The 22469-nt window shown below is 40.2% G+C and overlaps 1 long non-coding RNA gene across 6 annotated transcripts; it reads right to left on the bottom strand.

Moving 5' to 3' along the window:
* Positions 1 to 1041: 1041 nt before the first annotated feature.
* Positions 1042 to 22434, bottom strand: LOC140581540 (uncharacterized). 6 transcript variants are annotated; one of them, XR_011984637.1, is made up of 6 exons: positions 22319 to 22434; positions 14625 to 18261; positions 12621 to 14470; positions 2808 to 2957; positions 2023 to 2225; positions 1042 to 1810 (listed from the first exon to the last, which is right to left on the bottom strand). It is a non-coding gene; the product is annotated as an uncharacterized lncRNA (long non-coding RNA). The 6 variants fall into 6 exon arrangements; XR_011984638.1 differs by having other exon boundaries at positions 12621 to 12727; XR_011984639.1 differs by having other exon boundaries at positions 2808 to 2935; positions 12621 to 12727.
* Positions 22435 to 22469: the final 35 nt, after the last annotated feature.

Genomic DNA, 22469 nt, shown 5'->3' with positions numbered 1-22469 from the left:
CACATCATTTCCCTGCTGTATATCACTGTCATTTCACCCCTAAGCACTCCTGTCCAGAGGTGCACACACACACAGGTTTGTAATTATATCTTTGCGGGGACTCACACACACACACAAACACACACACACAATGCCCATTCACCCTTCTGTCAGCCATTCATATCATCTGTTTTATAACATGAGCACTAACCTTGACTACAGTGGCTATGGAATGAGTAGCAATTATTCTTATTAAGGTCTGTCATCGACGGTGTCGATTACCAGGGTGACTAGTTCTAATGTGTAACGTAGCTTCTTGGTCCGACCAGCGCATGAAATGCAGAAACTGACAGTTTTGTCATCAGTGCTATGTGACTGAGAGCAGGCAATGCACTCCCTGACTTTTTTCTGCTTATCAGACCTGGAGCAACATATGTCTCAGGCATGTAAAGTTTTGGGTTTTCATTTGTTCTTGATAAACGAAGTGTATTATACTTCCTTATCCATTCCTGATTTTCACCAGACTTAATGACACGTTATCTCGCCTCTGGAATGTTCTGTCATTCCTTTACCTTTATCCATGCATGTAGTCATAGTAAAAAAAAAACCCAAAAATGCCCTTATTCTGTCTGACACTGATTTCTGACAGCGGGATCTCAGGGGAAGTGGCTGATGTTACAAAGGATTCAAAATAGAAAATAAACATGGTGATGAAACCTAGTTGATACACATCATACATATGTGAGCGTGTCTTAAATTACACAGACAAAATAGCTGTTTGAGTTTGCTAGACTGAAACAAAATATGTATTACACATTACGACGCACAAGAAAATCACGTTTGAGCAGTAGGTAAAGGGAAGTTACATGTTTTTAGATCTTAAGAGTGAATGCATTTACAAAGTTACAGATTTGGACATTTACTAAACATTGAAAGTTCTGGCGAGTTTCCCAGGAAGTAAAAGCTGATGTCGTGTTCACGGCACAGACCACTGAAAGCATCATTCATGCACAATTAAAGTATATACTGAAAATTACACCAGAAACATTCAACCTGCCTACATTGTTTTATTTCCATATACAAAAAGTGCAGAGATCCATTTCAGCAGATCTTATATTGTATTTGATGTCACAAGTTCCACTTTTATCAGAACATTTGAAAAATCCTCAAGCTCTGTATATGATTCTGCTTTTAACTATGTCTAGAAATGTTCATTATATGATTCATACATATTGTCGATACAAACTTAAGCAATATGTCCCTTCCTTGTATACCAAAAATGTATTTGTCAACTCGCTTATAATTCATATGATCTACCGAGAAGAATAAAAATGCACTTTATTTTTTACTTTGTGTACAAAAGCGGTGCCTCTTCTATTGACCATGTCCTTGAACCTCGGAATAGACAGAATGGAGCTCTTTGTGCTTTATTTAATAAAAACAACAAAAGAAACAGAGGCCCCTGCACTCAATGAATCAACCACAACAAATGGGGCTGGCTGAGCCTTACAATCGCACAAGGAAAAAGAAACAAGGAGAAAAAGAAGAAAAAAACATTTAAAACTTATTTGTTAAATGCTGCGTTTCGGTAGATGCTGTATTTTACTGTGTCGGGGTGGCGGGTTGCCATGGATGGATGCTGGATTCTTGCGTTTTGAGGCATTTCTGCAAAGGGCCTGTATATAGTTTCATTTCTGTGCGTATCCCGCTGCCGGCACAATGCTCCAAACTGTGTCCTTGGCTACTGTTGGAATTGCATATACAATGTAAGGGAATGGATTGTACATGTCCGGTGTCCTCGAAGCGGCTTTGATCTCCCGGCCTAGCAGAGCTGAATCCGAGGACGCAAAGACCAAAGTCAGGGCCCACTCACACCAGAGGCATAAAGAAAGCAAAATAATCACTTTCTTGTTACTCCTTCCGTCGGATCTCTGAGCGTTACCTCTGTTTCTGGAATTCCGGAATTCCGGAATTGCGTGTGTATGTGTTATGTTTGAGCTTGTGTAGATGGGCGCATGTGTGTGTGTGTGCGCGTGCACTTACGTGGGTGGGTTGGAGGCAGCTGGGAGAAGGGCACACTGCACACTGCAGCGCAGTGGGAGAGCGAGGGCCTTCTCCATCCTGCCACACAATAAACAGTTTGTTTCCCAGACGCGCTCCTCATGTTCCTCTTGTTGGCTATGCTGCCGCACACTGGGAAATCGACCAGTCGCCTTTGTCCAGGGATCAGGGGTCACAGGATGCTCCTAGGGGACGAAAGTGGGAGGTTAGGGGTCGGATGCAAGTCAGGATAAAGAGGCCAGGCCAGAAAAAAAAAACATTTAAATGTATTCTTTTTTTTCCAACGTCTTTCTCTCTCTCTCTTTCTCGCTCAGCCGCTTTTCATTCAAGGGTGATCTGGACACTGTGGGGAGGTCTGCCGCTACAGCACAATGGCTGCCTACTTCATAATAAACTTCCTTATTGGCCATAGTATATTTTTTTCCTGCTGTATAGAACACGCTCTTTCCTCTTTTAAAATTCCTTTGTGCGCCTGAAACATCTCTCAAAACAGAAATTTCCGAGAAATGTGCAGGCAAATATTTTCCTTCCACAGGTGTTGTTAGCCTGGAATACAGGAATGTGGGTCCTTCTGAATGGGGTGGGGGGGGGGGGGCACAAAAACACTGCTGGATGTCTGATTTGGTTCAGATTTGGCCACGTTTCTTGATGAAGCAGGAAAATGGGTGTTGGAGACACGGCTCGCCAATGGGACTGAAACAGCTGACTCTCTCATTCCGCCACACTCATGGCATCTTGTGTAATATTGCTTTTGGCTGCCATATTACCTCCATGGATCGTAGCTCTTGTCGTGGAGCCAAAAAACGCTCCGGTCCCGTCACTTGCCCCTGTTGCCTTTTGATTTTTCATACCAGCTTCTGATCTCTCTCTTTTCACTTGATTGCTGCAGTCTAGCCTGAAAGGAAAAGCAATCTATCCTGAAAGGAAAAGAAATCTATCATGGTCTAGTCCCAGGTCCAAACCTCCATGTATGACTTTTACAAAACACTTGCAGATCTAAAATGGATGTGTCTCCCTCCTTTTTTTAAATTAAACAGTCCAGAATATTTGTAAAAAGGATTTAGTATGCATGGTTTGCTCAAATAAGCAAAAATAAGAGATGACCTGATAAAGGTTTTTCTCAAGGTGTGGCGTCAGTCTTTTTGGGAAATGCTTCACCCGAACGCAGCATTACAGCTTGAGGATTGGAGTCAGGGAGGTTCTAGGTAACCCGCTGGCTCCTCTTCTGGAAGGGCTAACAATGCAGGAAGTCTCCATGCGGCATGAATGGGCCCTCCGGACAGACAGGCTCCGCGATTGTGCTGGGGCCAGGTGCACCGCCGCGGAGCCTGAGGAGCCGACGGCCTGAGGGCTCACATCCTTAATTGTGCCTTTTTCATACGCTGAGGGCAGGACCCGAGACAAGCAGGAAATGGGAGCCGGTCGGATTTGTTCTTAGAAACGCGCTTGATAAGCATGTCCACGGCTGCTTCTGAATCCAGCATGTATCCCTGCTAAGTGTGAGATTAAATTTGGAAACTTGCTTCCTGCCAAACAGGAGCAAGTACATTTTTTCCCACTACCAGATTTCAAAACTAAAGTTTAATAAATGTGCATGATATATATTTTCTAAAAAGATTACTACCAACAATTAGTTTTTTTATACATGTGATTAATGTTACATTTTCAGTTAGTTTATACCTTCTGTTATTAAGTCTTGGGAATCATACAACGTTGCATTTCCGTGCCATTTAATTTGTCTGTTTAACAAAAAGAATAATCGGTAATTCGACATTTCGAATGAACAGCGATGGCATTCTTCATATGGTAAATTCTGAAGGTTCTGTAACAAATTCTTTTCATGCGTTGTTCATCCACGTCTATTTTTAATATGGATTTCAGGGAAAGAAAAGCATAAATACATAAAAATTGAGCATTGAATGTTATTCCACCTGTGTAGGGTTATATATCACCAAACTGTGAAATATGTGCAGAGATTCCCTCATGAGAACATCGCTGTATTTCTTTTGGGGAACTTCATCATGACGGGGTTCATTTGAGTTTACACGCTGTCAGTACGTGCAGAGTCTGAAAGCTTCGCTTGATATTTTTTGACAAACTTGTACATATTTCCCTCCTTCAAATGGCCATCAGACTGACTGGCCCCCAGGCTTTGAATGCTTAAATTAAAGAGATTTACTATCTCCAATCTGTCCTCATAGCTTGAGCCTCGAGGGGCAGGATGAGTCTGTGTGCTGTTTTTTGGAACCTTCTGTGAGGTGCATTCATCTTCTTTATGACACCAGGTCCACAGCTGTTAGCAGTGTTCCAGATGTGGTCAGGCGGAGACACCGCCAGCTATGTGCTGAGCCATTCTCCTGCTTAATGCTCCGTTTTAGTTTTTGGTCACATGGTCTTGGAACAGCCATATGCGGTCGCTCGTGGCTAATAGCTAGCGAGCAGAGTGCACATCTCGGGTTCTGCTTTTATTTCAAGCCATTTTAGCAAATTTTTAAATTACAAAAGAGTTTGCCACACGTTGGCTGTATCAAGACAGATGGGTGTTTTAGGTTTCAAGAACTTGTCAAGAACTTATGAGTAGCATAAGTTCTGACAGCAACGAAACACTAGGTCCAATGTTGGCATTCGGTGAATATGTATTGAATTTTCTATTTAGGCTAAACCTCCACCTTTTCTTGCCCTATCGGCACTGCAGTTGAAAAGGAGAGAGCGGAGAATGTCTGGTAACAGCTGGAAATGGTTTTGATGGCTGTCGAAAGTTTGTTTTCATACCAAGAGGAAATGGAGTGTGGAGTAGAGTGAGTATTGGTTCTAACAGTTTGTGATGCTCAGCATCTGTCTGTCTTAGCAAAATGTTTTTGCGATTGCTGCATAAACATAGAAAAGTACATGTTTTTATTGTGACTATATCCTTAATATCTACCTCAATTCCTTAATAATGCTAGAAATGCTGCATTATTTGAGTAGTAGCATCCTTGGAGTATGAATATACTTGGCACATTTTGACCCCCACTGATTAATTTCCTGCTGCGTGGTATTTCTCTCTCTCTGTCGCGACCCAGCTATGTACGGTTCCTCATTTCCGTCTCCTCTCAAGATGGCGGGGGTCTCTCTCTCCCTCTCTCTTTCTCTCTCTCCTTTATGACCAAATAAATCTGACTGCTGCCAAAGCGCAGAAAAACACAGGATTAAAATTCCCCTTTCGCTGCGTCTTCAGGAGCCCAGCTGCACGGCTCTGTTTGTCTTTAGAGCGCAGTGCAGCTGCAGAGAGCCCTGTGTTATGGGGAGAAGTGGGCCAGCACTCCACAGAAATAAATTGTTTTCATTGGCAAGCCTGAGTCCTTTCACCAAGTGATAATTGCATAGTGGAAAAAAAAATGGTTAAGATAATTCTTACCTGAAAGCCCTGTTATGAGTACATTTGCTTTCTGAAATGAGATCATATATTTTCTGTTGTGGCGAGTGTTTTTGGTGAGTTCTGCTGAGTTCTGAGTACTGTACTTTCACCAAATGTAAATTAATTTCAGTGCAATGTCAAGGCTGTCGACAAAGATACTCACCAGTACTGATTAGGGTACTTATCTATTACAAGAACACAAGAGTAAAGGACAGACGGGACCACATGTCTGAGGAACTAGACATTTGACCTAATAGTCCGTACATGGAAGGAAGCTTGATCTTGTACCCACAGAAAGGTGCTTAGGCTCTCAAAGCTCCATGGACATTTGAAAAGCTGTTGACAACAGCATGTATGTATTGCAGGGCTTCTAGGTAAATCAGTGTGTGTGTGTGTGTGTGTGTGTTTATTTGGGAGTGTTTGTTTTCTATAGGTGGCATCTTGCAGTGATTTGTGAGAAGATCTTGTCTCCTCTGGTTTCTATGAAAAAAAAGTAACACGGGTAATCTAAAGCTAATCAAAGATGATAAATGCAATGATATTGATTAAATCAACAGATATGCACAGCTTACTGCTTCCATATTCAAACGGGCAGAGAGAGACTTGAAAGTTTTTCTATCATGTAATAATTCTGTTGTTTAAAAGAGTTAGTGGTGAGTTCTTTCCTTTTTTCTACATGTTATGCCAGCCTTTCCTTTTAAAACCCAGTAGTCAGCAATATTGTGCCAACACATCTCTGCCAAAACAGAAACGCAAACTTCATCATTAATCCATTTAGTGTTTACATCTGGAACATTTAAATAGCCTTTAGTGCAATTCCATGTGCCACAAATTATCCCGGACATACGATTCATACTAATTCTTAAAACAAAGCTTTTATTCTTCAAGCTAAAAACACAGGGAATGATACAATCTCAAACTGGCTTGAACAAAACGTTTTTCTTCCTTTTTCCTATAAGAGTGTTTCTTCCGATCTTTGAGGGAAAATAAGGAAACACTCCCCGCTTATAATATTCCCAGGTTTTGTGATTCCACGCCCAGGATTAAAACACTTTCGTATTTACAATGTGGACTCGAAGGGGCATGAACTAGCTGCCTAAATGAAGCCTTGTAATGTTATGATTCTACAATCCTGCACATGCACAACTCTAATCTGTAGGGAGGTCCCTGACCTGGCCCCTATCTCCTGCAACAAAAAAAGGAACTACTGTATTTTCTACTACAGAGTCATCTTGAGAAAAGCAGTTTGCAGGCAGGCCAGAGACTTGCGGCAAAGTTTCCCAAGGCCGGGGAAAGGAAATAGACTCACTGCATCTCCCTGACCTTTTTACTAGCCCCTGTGACCTCTGAACAAGCCCCACGAGGATCATCCCGTCTTTATCTGTAAAACAGACCGTCCATATGTGTCCTGAACACTCTGAAACAAACACTGCCAGTGAAGCGCAGTGAAATTCAGCCGCTTGTGTTATAAGCTGAACATCTTTGCTTCTGATCTGAATGGCAGTTGAGCATGTGGATTTTGCTTTGGGAAAATGAGGGTTCAATTCAAGAACCAAGACTGTTATTATTATTATTATTATTATTATTATGGATTGTACCAGCTAAATATGCTCAGTTACATTTGTACCTATTGTACTTACTTTTGCCCTATATTTAAGGGACTTCATCCATGTTCTACAAACCACTGTGCTACTGGAGGAATACAAAAACATCCCTACAATGTAAGAATTGCCCCTCCCTACACCCCCCTACACACACACACACACACACACACACTTCACTCACCCCCCCCAAGATCATGATGAGGAGACTGAGCAGCGCCTGCAAGACAGATCCAGCATTTTCTTAATTATCTCAGCAACAATCAGGGATGCTTTTCTGGATCCACACAGGGCCCACAGAGAAACAAACAAAGGGAGAATTCTTCTTGTCAGGCTGCGGCTATGGGAAACGGCTCACTCGCCACCACTGACAAGTAACTGCGGGGTCAGGTTACAGCCAGCTGTCAGCAGCGGCACACGCTGGTTCCGATCGCGCAGCTTTTCCTGTGCACTGCAGTCTCCCGTGCATGTTAGCAGTCATAAATATCTAGCGGACATGCTAAATAAGGCTAACGGGCCATTGCGCTTGCATAGCTCTTACATCACGGCAAAGGACCTTCAAGCACTTCTCAGTCGGGCCCCAGCTGAGTAAACACGAGATTCTTCAGCGCGAGAGATGAGTCTAACCAGATCAGAATGCCGTGGTGACAGGAAGGGCGTGGGCCTGTTTGGGGAGGGCATTAATGCCTTGACATGGGGGATGCCAAGAGAAAAACAAGGATTGTCAAGTACATCAGAGCTCTGGCTATCCTAGAGAATGTCTGCCATTTTGGTTCAGCGCATTCCCTGTCATGTATGTTTACCTAAGTTGGAAGGGCAACTCGTGTTGATTAGTCAATCGCTTTATTTTCATCAAAAACCACTCAGTAAAACACAGCTTTCTCCATCACTAAAGGTAACAGTGAAGGACTATCATATATTTTTGTAGTGTCTAAAATCTCCTTCCAGAAGGTCGGGTTAGCAACTATAAATTACAGTCCAGGAAATGTTAGGAGCAAGAGGGCAAGCAAAAACGGAATTAAACAGTGGAAGTGATTTTAAAGAAAGTCTTTAAAGGGGAACAACAATGGCAGCAAATCAACCATTAGTTTCACAGGTAGTCTCTGATTTTAAAGACTGATGTGAATTTAACAGATCACAACAAAAACACCAATTCCCAGTGCGTGTGAACATACTTGGCTAATAAACCTGATTTGGATTGAATAAACCTTATTCTGATTCAATAAACCTGATTCCGATTCTGATCTAGTTGCTGGTCTTGGCTGGTAAAGAGAGACACAGGCCTTAAGGTCGTCGCCTCACTCACTGGCATATGTTCATTTATAAAGCCATTCTGGGTAAATTTCCTTCCTACTAATCCTCACTCCTGACCTGGAAGCAAGGACGTCATAATCTTCGCTCGATGGACTTTCTAAATCTGGTTGTTCCTAAAGTAAGAACTGAACTGGGAAAGAAAGCCTTCAGGTTTTCAGCACCTTACACATGGAACAGACTTGAAGTTGAACTCCGTCTGCACAACTTAATACCCCTGAAGGAATTTAAAACTCTTCTAAAGACTCTGGAGACTAGGCTGTCTGTATGTAAATGTATATTCTGATTATGTTTTTGTAATATTATGTAAGACTCTGCATTGTCACTGTGTTGCTGCCACCTTGGCCAGGCCTCCCTTGAAAAAGAGATCTGTGATCTCAATGGGACAAACCTGGTTAAATAAAGGTTAAATAAATAAAATAAATAAAAAAAAAGGTCAAGTTGAAGAAAGACATTCAAAGCTGAACAGCATCGCACATGCTCTCTGGCATAAAGCAAGCACAGATCCTTATGCTTTCAAGTAGATGTTTCAACCATGACTTTTCGTGTATGCTTGACTTCTGGTGACTTATTCGGAATGTTGTCGGATCTTTAAAAAATAATCAAATTAATGTAAACAAAAGTTGTAATGATATTTTCACCTTTTACATATCTCCACCACACCACCACACTGTCTCATAAGACACACACACACACACATGAGAGTGAATCTTGGGGCCAGAACATTTATTGCACAACCTTGGAGCAGTTTCTAGGGTTAAGGGTCTCGCTCAAGGGCCCAGCAGTGATATGGATATTCTGCTGGTCCTTATAATTGAATCAGTGACCTTTCTGTCACGAGTCCATACTAGCAGAAACATACATTTTCAAGGCTTTTCTGGATGTTTATTTATTTTTATTTATTTGCCTTTTAATTGTTGTGTTTTGTGCTCTGAGGCCACTGTACTACAACAGCCAACTCCCACATATGAAAATGTAATTGACTTAGAGTGTAAACAATGACAGCAACCAAATGCTTCCTGTAATTATTGATCACTCTCCTTCAGTGTTGTGAAAGAATTTTGGCCTCCATTCATAACTGTTCAAAATGTAGTGAGACCTGAAACGTCTTAAACAGGTATAGACTTTGTATTACTCAGCCCAAAACTATTTTACTTCAACCATCAAAATGTGGACTTGTTACTGCTTCAGGTCATGAACAGATGGCTTAGTATTCTACTGTCAAATTCACTGATACGCAGCAAGGTTTGTGCTTCCCTCAGTAGTGAAAGTTCATCCAACACTTGTTGGGCTGATAGATCCAGGCGTCCCCAAATCATGGTCTCGTCACATAAATTCTTCAAATTCACTTCATATTCTTCAAATATAGATTTTTTTCTTGAAAACGTCTCTTTCCAAACAGACATTATCTCAATAATATCACATTTCAATCTATCCCCCAAGAAATCTTCAGGGTTTTCTTTTGATTGAGGCATGACGCAACTCTAGGATGTGTGACAGTAAAGGCCAATGCTGAGACTTCTATTGGGCAACATTGGGTAAAATTAAGCCTGAATTGCATTTATTCAAACCACTGGCCCTAATTACATCTCTATTTTGATAGAATTAACTAGGAGAGAGACAGACTTTACACCTGCATGTTTGTTAACCACTCCATAACAATGACAGCAGTATTTAAGTTTGGTATCGTTTCATTCCTCCCTGAGCACAACCCACAAAAATGTCTGTCCAAAGTCAAGTTAAAAATGTGTCAAAATTCTGAAAATCAGACAGAGGTAAACTCTTGTGCACCATACTGCTGGATTACAAAAAGAAAAGAATGTCCTGCTTCTGCTTCCTGATGAATGTTATGTATCAGTAGTGGATATTATTTCTAGAATTTTCTATCACTGAATACTGTGATTTTCTTTTTTTTCATTTTTCATACAAAGGAAAGATACAACATTCATAAGCAGCATGTACAGCCATGAAAAAAAACTGAGAGCTCAATTTATGGCTGTGCATCTGTGAATAATATACATGTGTTTTTTGCAAATTGCAGCCCAGTTTTTCTCTGTTTCTCATTAATGAATTATGCATTATGGAACTTCAGTCCTGCTTCTAGGAGCCTGATACAAACTTTCCTAGCCCTGCACTTCACATTTTGAACCTAAAAGCAACCTGCTGCACAGCAAACCCTTCTGTCAGCAGAACCAGGATTAAACCAGGATTTATAAATGCAGATTTGTTTAAAAATATGAAGCGGTCTCTTAATTTTTCCCCCGACTGAAAGTATACCTTAACATGCTAATATACTTTAACAGCTTTAATACACATTAATAACAAACATTATTCAATTATACAATTATATGTTAAAGCTGTTAAGATTAGGATGTTATGGTATACTTACATGTTGCTTATGGATGTTCTATGAATGCATTTTGAAGGCATTAAGAAGGGCAGGTTAATGTAAAGCGTTATTAATTATTTTTTCTTCAGTGTACCATGGTACAAGCAACAGCTTATGAACATTATCAACGTTATTATTTAGGTATTTCATACTTTCCAGTTTCCTCTGTAAAGCGTGCATTTTAATATCGACTGATTGCTTGATACCTATTATTGATCAGCTGCTATAACCGCTATTAATTATCAGCTGGATAGGGATGCCTGGCAGAAACAAGATTCTGTCTGCAGATTGCAGATAGTTTTGACTTTGTGGTGTCCTCACACTCTTAAGCATAAAAATTCTGCGTAGTCCACTTACAACACACTGTTCTGACTTCCGATTCTCTTTTTCTACTCTCAATGTGAACATGGTAAGCAGAGGTCAATGCAATAAGTATATTGAATCAGATTTACTTAAAAAATCTAAAACTTACAATAAAATGATTCAGATATATTGGGACTAATCGGTACCTTTTATGGAGTGCTCCGTTAACCGTGAACCTCCTGGTGTATGAAGGCTTCTCTGAAACAGAACTGGGTAGCAAATTGCTAGTTAACACAATAAATGTTTTAAATGTGCATCTCAATGTGCATGGGAATGTGTCTACTGATACAACAAGTGGCAAAACTGCACCTGCCACAACCACTCATGAAAGTACTAAACATTCTACCATAGACTTTATATTCAAGAGGAGCAAGTGGGCCCGGTCACGCCAATATAATGAAAATTCACATTTAACGACACAGATGTTGTGTCGTTGTTCATGTTAGAGGGCATTTGTCTATTTTGTACAGTATAAGAAGTATTAGTTAGGGCAATTACAGAGTGCTATATGCCATATAATATTATAAGCTGTATTTTTTTACAATACAAATCCCACAATCAAGTGTGTGAATATGTATATGTATATACATGTTTGTTTACACTAAAAAAGCAGCATAATAGGGAATGGCCACAGCTGCATTACAATTAGATTTTTACCCAGAATACAAAAAGTAGGAATTTTAGTCTTACTTATGTTCAATTTAATTGAGGTGTTGAAAGGGTTCTTTTGAGGTGCATGTTAATAAACTTAACAAGGACAAAAACACAACCGACTCACTCAAGCAAGGACAAACAAGCATCGCACAGGGCTAAGGAGGCCTGCATTAACATAACCTAAATATGGACGAGTGCCTTTCTCTGTCCATTTGGAAAATATGAGGATCTTTTCAAGAGGATCCACACTCACAAGGAGAGTGCATCTGCCAGCCTTTGAAGTTCACAAAAATAATGGTTCTTAAAAGCATGTACCGCGTAATGGCGAAGCCAAGACAGGTATTTCAATCAAAACCTATGTGCACTTGTGGGCAAGTGTACAGATCAACAATGGAAGATGCTGAACACAAGCTGGACTTTCAAAATTAAATTTTGCTGTTAGATAGAAACACTGCACACTATCTGACTGTATATGATGTCTTCATGACAAGGGATTTTTTTTTGTTTTCATTTTAGACCTTTGGGGATTCATAGAACCTGTTTTCATGATTAATAATTCATTAAATATAAATGTTTACCAAATAATTTGCATAATCATACATAATAAATACAGCACATACATATACGTACAAAATTATTAGAATTCTTAAAAAATATGAGACTGAATAAACTATACATATAAAAATAACACCAATATGAAACTATTGTGTGATTTTAGTAGTGTAACATAACAAACATAAACATATTATCATTAATGAATCACTAGGATGAGCTGAAAAAGCCTGTTTCCAGTTTTTGTGTCCCATAAAATGAAACCTGGTTTCTTCACCGATTTCATGACTTTGGCGAACATATAGGGACTGACCTTATATCAGGCCTCCAACAGGAAGCGTTCCAGACCCCTGATGTCCACTCTTCTGTTCATTTGGGCATCTCTCTTCACGTCAAGGGGTCAAGATTCAAATCTGAAGACTGGGGTGTTCAGTGAAAGATTTGTGATCAGTTGACCGTCCTTTTGCGGACTTTGATGCTTTTTAGAAAGTTATACTTTCGGCAAACTTCGAGTCTTCTAACAGAAGCAAGGTTTTAGGAAGAAATCCCCTGTTACATGGGTAGATTTAACGGTGGGTTAGACTTTAACAAGGACCCAAAGCCTGGTTGAAAAGAAAAACATCCTCGTTATACTGATGATCCACCACAGCATTTTACAGTAGATTCTTTTCTCCATCCATGTTGCAGAGCCAAACCCATCACTGCACAGATCCAAACAGCTCTATTTTCATCCCATTTGACCATAATACCTGGTTTCAGTCCGAGTTCCAAGAGCTTACATTTGTTGGGTACTTTCAATAAAGGTTTTCTTCTGGCTACCCTTCCAAATGGAACTCCAGCATGAAAATAGCGTCTAATTGTACATTTGGAGGCTTGGTGACCCTGTGAAGTACCCATTAACTGATTTATTAAAGTTGCCAACTATTTGGACCTTTTATGAGTTCATTACCTTTGCAGATGGTGATGGATGACAAATGGACATGTGTTTTACTTTATACTTGCATCAAACAGGAAGAAATATATATTTCCTTACTACTGTAGAATACTAATTCACATTAAATGCAGTTTAAAATTACTTATAAGAAGCTTTATATGTGCCATCAAATCGAAGTCTATGTTATATTTTTAAAGTATTAGTTTCTTGCTCAACAGTTATATTGGAATGTAATATTAGAGTAAAAATTTTATGGTGTACTCATTTCTCAAGTTGTTTATATGACACAGTATTTCCAGAACATCACCATGGATTATTACAAATGTCATCTGCTTTTCACCATTTGGTACATCCTTAAAATATATACTGTGTACATACATTACAGTATTACATATAAATCTGAACCCTACCCGCAGCTTCATTGATCTAGTCATTTTGGCAAAATACTGAAAGAATTAATCGAAAGAGTGATCATTAATTAAATCATTGATTAAAAGAAAAGAAAAAAATCATATGTATACAATTTCACTTACATGACCAATATGAGTCATTGCTATGGAACTAATTCCATTATTCTGCAGCATGACATAAATTAAAACAAAAAAATGTGTGTGTGTATTAACTGAGAAGCTAGAAACACAGAAGGATGATTTGCAGTCCAGTTAAAACACAGGTATAAGTGATTCTGAGGTCTGAAATTGAAAACAAAAGAAAACTCAAATTCCTCTCACTACACTTATGAACAGGGAATGATACATTGCCCACAGGACTGTACCAGGTAAATGATTCAAAATCCAATTAGAGAAATCTTTATTCCGGCAGCAAGGATGTGGCAAAAACTTGGAGCAGGCTTTGTTTAATTCTGAATGAATTCAGCACCACTACGCTTGGAAACATAAATGAAGTGAGGCTTGGCAAAAGATAAAGGAACGACCTTGAATTGCCTAACAGAAGGATACGTAGGCACAGATTGTATGGCACGCGCACTTCCTCGTGCATGCACACACACACACTCCTCAGTGTAATGAAATAATAGACTGAATGTCATGTATTAGGGGGCTGAGTTGAGAGAAGCAACTTCAAAGCGCTGCCGAAACTGTGATGGCACTCTCTGAATAAATTTCTTGGCCACCAGTCGATCTGCCCTCGGGCTAAGATTGTGGCTGTCCGCTTCTCCTGACCCCTCGCGAGCAGCCAGTTGAAGGAAGCGTACACTAACAAGAGCATGACTGGGAAAGACAAACAATGGGGAAAAAAGACAGGAAAAACCAGGGAAAGGAGGAACAGAGAGATTCGGGATAGAGAAGTGCGTACACATCAAAATTAACAACAGAAACATGACAGAGGCATTGGGTAGCAATTCCCCTTCTGATCAGTAAATACCTTTAATGATACTCTGTGATTCAGTTCCCATATAGGTCACAGACTGGTTTTGCTTTGGTTGCCTACGTGGATTGCAGGTAAACAGAAAAGACCGATTATGAAGGTGAACATTTACATGCATACAAACTCACATGAACAGCTCACCTGGTTGCCACACCATTAAAAATTAGGTATATATGTAAATAAATAACACACTATACTGTATTGTATATATCGTATTTATTCCAACACTCCTTGCATTAGCACTCGTGCATTTCTTGAACATTTTGTATAATGGACTTCATGTGACCAATGTCTTGTCTTAACTCTGTATGTTTCAACTACATGTATGACACTCATTCTAACCTTGATTCTGATATGAATGGTAGATTGATCTGGTTTTGCGCTAGATATTCCAAGGCCTTGAGACTGTACAATAAGCCTCCACATCGTCTTTTGGGTGCTCCATTGCCCTCCTGCTTTGCTCTGGAGTACTGCAGAGTAATGAACCCTGATCAGTGGGCAACGGACATTCATAATTACCACCTGGGTTCCTTTGACTCCTGCTCAGGTGAAACAAACATCAATCATTCATGGAGCTCCATGAGTAAGAAGTGCCAGTTCTTGAGTGATTATTGAAAGGTTCACTAAGTAAATTATACATTGAACTGTGATCATCTCCTATGAGAAGTGAGGTTAATAATGTCATCTGGGAGGGTGTGTGCCCATACTCAGTGAAATAATGTGATGTTACTTGTTATTTTGTTGATCCCGAGTGCCACTCTTTCAACTGTGCATTTTAGGCAGACCTGCAAAAATGAACATTAACATGGGAACACAGGGGGGTTAAACCAGCCAATTCACCCCCCTGGAGCCCCTCAACCCCCCAATTCTCAACCCAAAGTTATACCCTTGCTCAAAGGTCTCAGTTATCGGAGACCATTTTTGGTAGTAAAATTGCTGTTTTATAAGGCGGCTCAGTACACTGTGGGTACAAATCTGCCTCTGCAATGTGAATGTGGGAAGTTTGCATGTTTTCCCTGAGCTAAGTGAGGTTCCTCCTGCAATCTAAAGGCATAAAATTCAGCTAACTGGAGTCTCTAAGTGTGTGCATGTCCCCCCCCCAGTCCTGTCCAGGAAAAGCAGTTGAAAGTTGGATGGGTGTAACTTTGTTCTGTCACCTGGAAAGTATATGTTTCATGATAAAAGTTCTCACCACATAAATTAACCCTTTCATGTGTGCATTATAAAAAAAACAGTTCCAGATTTTGAGATGGTTTTCCTACACCTCCTCATATTATATTCTTCTTTCATTCCTTCTCTTGGGAGCACAGGTGAGACTTGGCTGTCTTATGTTTTAAAACCAACTTGAATAATTATTGCACCGCCGTACACATACATTTACTGTAATACAAACCTAAACCTTGTTATACCTATTTCAAACTCATCATAGATAATTTTCCTTTGGGGATAATGAAGTGTGTAACCCAATCCTACTGTTTACTGCTGTCATTTTCAAATAATACTATAAGATTCAATATAACATGTATAAGAGTAATATAATTAGAACATATATACTTACCGTTCTGGGTGACTGTCATCCTTATATTCAGACTCACACTGTCATCCGTAATTATTGCAATATTTTAGCACACTGTCTGACATGTGTCTTAAGCAGGCATGTACTACGGACACCCTACATTTTACCAGAATATGAAGGCCCTAAACAACAATGTGTAGTTTCCCTGCAGTAGGACTACACAGCGGTAGCATTTGATTTTCAGATTATCCCCTGCACGCAGAGTGGCTTACGTAAAGAAGACCATTCAGAAGACCCAGCTTAACCTGGAACATTGTAAATTTACGACTGGGCCATATTGTTTTGTAAATGCATATATATGTGGTTGCAGGGTGGATGTATTTGCATACTCAAACAAATGCATGGTCACATACACACACATGCACACATACGAGACGGAAAAGGTCCTAATGAGGCCCGCGGAGACCATACGGAATTGTCAGTCAAGCCGCAGCTTGCTGACACGTGGTCGACAACATCAATAAGAGATTTTTTTTTTTTCTGAGGGGGGAGCCTGTCAGATTTCATGAGCACAGAGATAGATCGGGGTGGGGGGGGGGGCGGTCCAGGGAGCCCTGAGTGGGAGAGTTCAAGAGAGAGGCAGCGAGAGAGAGAGAGAGAGAGAGAGAAAAAGAGAGAGAGAAAGAGAGAGAGAGAGAGCGCGTTCTGGAGAGTGGAAAGAACGGAGTTGAAGAGGAAGGAAAGGAGGGAGGGAGAGCTTGTTTGAAAGAGATGAAAAGAGAGAAGGAGAGCAGAAGCATAGAGGGGGGGGGAATGAAGTGAGTGAGAGATGGAGAGAGCCAGGCTGTGGGTAAATGGAAAGGGAGGTGGGAGTGTGACCACAAACAGAAATAACATTATCCCCTGCTCCTAATGCGGCTTCTGTTGCTCTAGCCCTCCATGATTTGTTGGCAATGAACCCATTTCATTATGAGCGTGTTTTTTTGTCACTGGGTCCCTTTCATGAAGTACACCAGAATATTCTTCATTCCAACAGAATGGCTCAACAGATCTTTTTAACAGTGCTCCTCTGTCATGAGAATGCCAGTACGACTATCAATACAAGACCAGCTTACTGTAATTAGCATTTGTGACATAATCCAGTGGCTCCCAAATTTTTGTAAACTGTTTGAAAACAGACCACTGTTAGATCTAAGTCAACGAGAGGGGACATCATCCACACAAAGGAGTGGTCTCAAGCTGTCACAAAGAAGTGATTTCCTGTTGCACTAAGGCGTTTGTCCAAAGCAAAAATTTATCAAAATCATATTTAGCGTAAAAATGAAGAAGCCATTATTCTTTGGTGAGGGACACGAGAACTGGGCAGAATGACATTGACCTAGAAAGATCTAGACAGCCTTGGTGAATGTGAAGCAAGATATCAGGCCGCGAGACACCTTCAAAAATATTCCCGAGAAATCCAGCTGCTTGCCTCTTGGAGGGATTCGAGATGATTATGAGCTGATCTGTTTCTGTATTCTTCAGGTACGTCCAGTGTGAAGGCCAGAACATTATCTCCTCCTCCCTACCCCCATACACAACTGCCATTAAAATCAAAACGTGCAAACGGACACTTAGGATTAGCTTAGATACAATAATAATAAGGAAAAAAAAAACACTGCAGAGGAATAAAATTGCCACAGAGATGTCCCTGCAGATTTGCACATTAAATTACTCAAGGGAAGCCATGCTTCACAATGTATGGCACCAAAAATCCTGGGTTACGTTTTTCGTTACTGCAAAACTAGGATATGGAGAGACTTGGAAGAGGCAGGTGATACAATATTCATGCACTGTGACATATATTCTCCTAATAGTGATGATTAGAGGGATTGCCTGTTCTTTCTGTCTTTACTTCCCTGGATTTAGATTGATGTATCTGTGGCAGGTTGTTATGGCAATTCTGCTTCTCTTTTTGCCACGCGTGTGCGTTCGCATGGGGGGGGACGGCTGGAAGACGGAGGTGGCTCAGCCTCACGAAGAAGTACTGCCGCACTTCTCCTCCTGCCTTTGATCACAGAGAAGGGACGCGCCGTTAACCGTGTGCACGCCGCGGCTACGGAGCCTCAGCCGGGGAGCCTGGAGAGAAGGGTAGAGGAGGAAGAGCGACTCGTTCAGAGAGCGTCTGTCAGAGTGAAACTTTCAAAGAGAACCCCAGTCTTTCACCTCCGGAGTGCCTCCTGTCTCTGCGGTTGGCAGAGGAGGTCGCTTATCATATTGAAATTATCAAAACAAAAAAACAAAAAAAAAATACAGTCAACATATATAACATCGAGGCCTGGATCTATAATGTCACAACTGACAATCCACGTATACATGGCTAAATCTTCAGTCTTTATATGACTACATGACAGATCTTTTCAGAGAAGTACTGCTATTTAAGTATCAGAGGGCATCAGTCAGTCATTATTTGGATTGGTTATGGCGAATTCATAAACCTGAGGATAATAGTGTAGTTTTCTCCAGAGTAGTGAGATGGATTCACAGCTAAGCTGTTTCCCAGTGTCTGTGTAAAACACACATGGTACAGATAAGATATTCAACGCGAGCATGATTTACTTAAAAAGGCACGACCTACATACAAGATATAAATGTTAGTGTAGCAGGTATAAACAGCAATAACTCAGTGCAATAAAACGTGTCATTTTGGTCTTGGGTTATGCATTATCAGCATGCGAGATTCTGTAAGCGAGGCTAAATTGTAAAACTCCAAAAATAGTTTTTGAATAACTTGACAGACATACCATAAATGCTCAGTTATTATAAATGGTGACGTTCATTTGAACACTTTCTAAATTTAAGTAAAATGAATGCTGCCTCATTTAGAAAACTGGCTGCAATAAAAAAAAAAAATAAAAAAAAAATCTGTAAAATTGACTAGAATTTTCCCCCAGAAGTACAAAATAAATAATTGTATGTAAATGTATGTCGTTAGCTTTTATTTTTTTTTTTACACTTCACCATACATTGACATATTGTTTTAATAAAAAGGTAACGACAAATAAGCACAATCCACAGCAGATTCAGACATCACATGATTATACCCTGGTCTCCATTTATTTTCAGCACTTTTATTTAGCAGGACGTGAGGAGGAGGAGGAGGAGGAAGGGCCCGGAGGGCATGTGGTCGTCCTGATCAGTGTCAGTCATGATGTTTGTCCACCGTTGACAGGGGAGGAAATTTGGAGTGAAATTTCCCCTTTATGGATAACCAAAGTCAACATGTCAATAATTTATCATTTATACGATTTAATATATCAGCCCTTGAATAATTCATCCCCCAGTGTGCAGCTTCTAGTATAACTCCAGCCCCCAAAATGCACACATGTCTCTTTCAACTAATTCTTAACTCTGGGTGTCAAAGAAGCATGAAAAGATTTAATTTTAAAATATTATACTGAAATTACTTTGATACCTGCTCCTAATAAAATGAGTTTTGTGTGTCATGGAGTGTTTTGTTTGTGATATTCTTGGTTACCAGATGCCTAAACAAACACACACACACACACACACACACACATACACAGCTTTTCTTTTCCTTTGCAAGGATAAAAACCACGGTACAGGCACATACTCAAAACAACTGTACCTGTTTATGTATACTGTATACCCTGGTATTTTCTTAACCTTGCCACTCTAAAAGTATGGTAGATGATGGATGCTTATAAATAGATAATTATACATTAGATGTAGGCTTTTTTAATTATACAGTTAGCTAACTACAGAGGTGGGACTTAAGCAGATAAAAGACGACATAACCAGGATTCCATTAATGTTGCCTCAGTGTTCATGTTTGTTTTAAATGGTAAACTTGTTGACAGTACAATTACTTTATTGCACACAAGAAAACTCATGTGGCACCAACACCAACAAAATATTTGCTCCAGCGGGAATATGGGATCGAGAACCTGGAAATTGCACACCGTAAACAAAAATAACACACTTTTAAAAAAACAAGATTTTGATAATACATCTTTATTTCAATGCTGTATAACACCCACAACATCACAGAAGCAGTTTAGAAATTCCATGAACTTTTTTTCAACATTTAACAAAAGTTTTGTGTATAAGAAAGTTACCATTTTACTGTTTTTGTCATTCCATGTCAGGTTTTATGAACTATAGTCACCTTGTTTCAGACACTGCTAGGTCAGCTGTAAAGGCTGACTTAATTGCAGTTGCACATGGAGATACGTCTTTCAGTGATATGATGATTTGTTATCATTCTCCTTGGGCATACAAACCCAAAAAGTCAGTTGTTTGCCAAATCTAGCGACTAAAACATTTCTCTAGTTTAAAATGGTCAAGATCATTCAATTGATTTTACAGATAATACAAAGAATGCAGTCTCTCTTGATGTTCTGCATGACCAATGCACAGACGAAAAACGCCTTCAGCTTTACCGAGACTCATAACTATAACAAAGTGGATTTGAACTTAAAGATAAATGAAACCATTCAACTAAAAATGACCAAATAATACCAAAAAGAAAGATGATTTGAGTACTGGGGAGAGTCTTCACAAAGCTTGGCACCTTCAGCGATTCTTCACGGATCAGGAGAGCCGATTCATCTCTTTCTCTCACATCGGTTCCCAGATCCCACCTTCTGTACATATTTTCTGACAGTGCTGTGGGATGGACCCCCGGGTGCTGGCTTGGTGGGGGGTCCTGGGATCCCCTCTCAGTGGGAGAGGGATTTGGTGACCCAGCCGGACTAAAGCCCGCAAACAGACCTGCTTATCCCACACCGTTGCTCAGCCCGGCCGTCTCTCTCCGCTCGCCCATTGTCCTCGGAGGCACTAACATGCAATTAACGTGGCAGCGTGTAATTAAGACTCGACGCAAAGCCTGTCATTATCACACAACTGCTGGCAGCCCTGGGGGGGGATGGGTAGTGGGGGGGGGGGCTCGACGCCCAGTGCATCTTGGAAGTACCAGGGGTGCTTGGCACAACTCAAATAAAAGTGAAAGGGGATCTGTCCACCCACCCCTTCCTTATCTCCAGCAACAAAGGAGCCTGTAGAATGTTAAGTTGGTCTTTCTCTGCCCCAACCCTGTCATACTGCATCGCTGCACAACCAAGGGTTAATCACCACTAAAACTGCGTGAATCTTAATTCCGGAGCTCTTCTACTTGTAAGAACACAACATACCAGCAGATGAGGACTCATCGAAGTCTTACTGATAGCAAAGCACTAGGCAGGTGGGTGCGAAATCCCCCATACCTGACTGAAACAGCCCTAAGAGGGTCCATCACGAGGTGGCTCTCATTCTGAAAGGAACATATGAGGAACTCTGCTGTTGGTGTAAGGCTTGAATGGTAGGCCGGCTACACAGGGCTTGACGGAAGGCACAGCTGAAGTTACTAACACTGCTTCATTGGGTGACGCCATTTTAACTTCAACTGCTGGCCTCGTTCCAAATATGATACTTCTTATGGACAAGGACTGAAAACAAGATCCTTTGGCAGAGGGGGACCGTCTCGTTCTGTAGCCGTCTTGAGATGAATTTTATGTAATACATTTATGAAAGCTTTATGAAGATTTGTTTTTAAATGTTTTTTTTTTTAAATGCGAGTCTCTAAAATGTCTAAAGGTCATTACATTTTTCAGTGCTTTCAAAATGTTATAGGCAAAATTTAAACACGACACCCAAAAAGGTATACAGCCTAATAAATAGCTTACGCATCATCTAAAACATACTAATAATAACAAGTATAGTAGGAAACGAAGTAAGGCAAAATATCTGTAATAAACAGAAACAGTAAAATATATACGTAGACTCATTAGGACACCGCAAGAACAGACAAGAAAAAGTTAATTGGTACACTAAACTACAGCACATCGGTCTAAGTTCCTTCGTGATATCTAATGTTCAGTATCCCCAGTAATGTGAATCTAAAAATCCATCTAGATTTCAAGTCAATGACTTCAAAATGCCTACTGACTTTTATGGGAATTGTTTTAAATAAATGAATAATGCCAGTGGCGGTAATATATTTTAATAAAAACTAAACACTAAGCTTAATGAGTGATTTATTATTTAGAATAATTCTACAAATTGTAAATGCAAGAGTACGTGGCATGGTAAAAGTAACAGGCAGTAAATTGACTAAAATATAAGTTGTAATACTTACCTAGGAAGGAAAGGCACGTTATGAGTTTCTTTGTCAATGTCAGTCCTAGGAATAGTGTTGCTCTAACTGTTCCTTTAAGCAAACCATCGGCTGCCAGTCCTGAATGAAGTGTCGGTTTTCAGCGCAAACTCCTCCTCTGCATTTTAATCAA

The sequence above is a fragment of the Paramormyrops kingsleyae genome, chromosome 2 (assembly GCF_048594095.1).
Source record: "Paramormyrops kingsleyae isolate MSU_618 chromosome 2, PKINGS_0.4, whole genome shotgun sequence".
Classification (NCBI taxonomy): domain Eukaryota; kingdom Metazoa; phylum Chordata; class Actinopteri; order Osteoglossiformes; family Mormyridae; genus Paramormyrops; species Paramormyrops kingsleyae.
The sequence above is the reverse complement of the archived record's forward strand: the minus strand, read 5'-3'. Positions and strand labels throughout refer to the sequence as shown.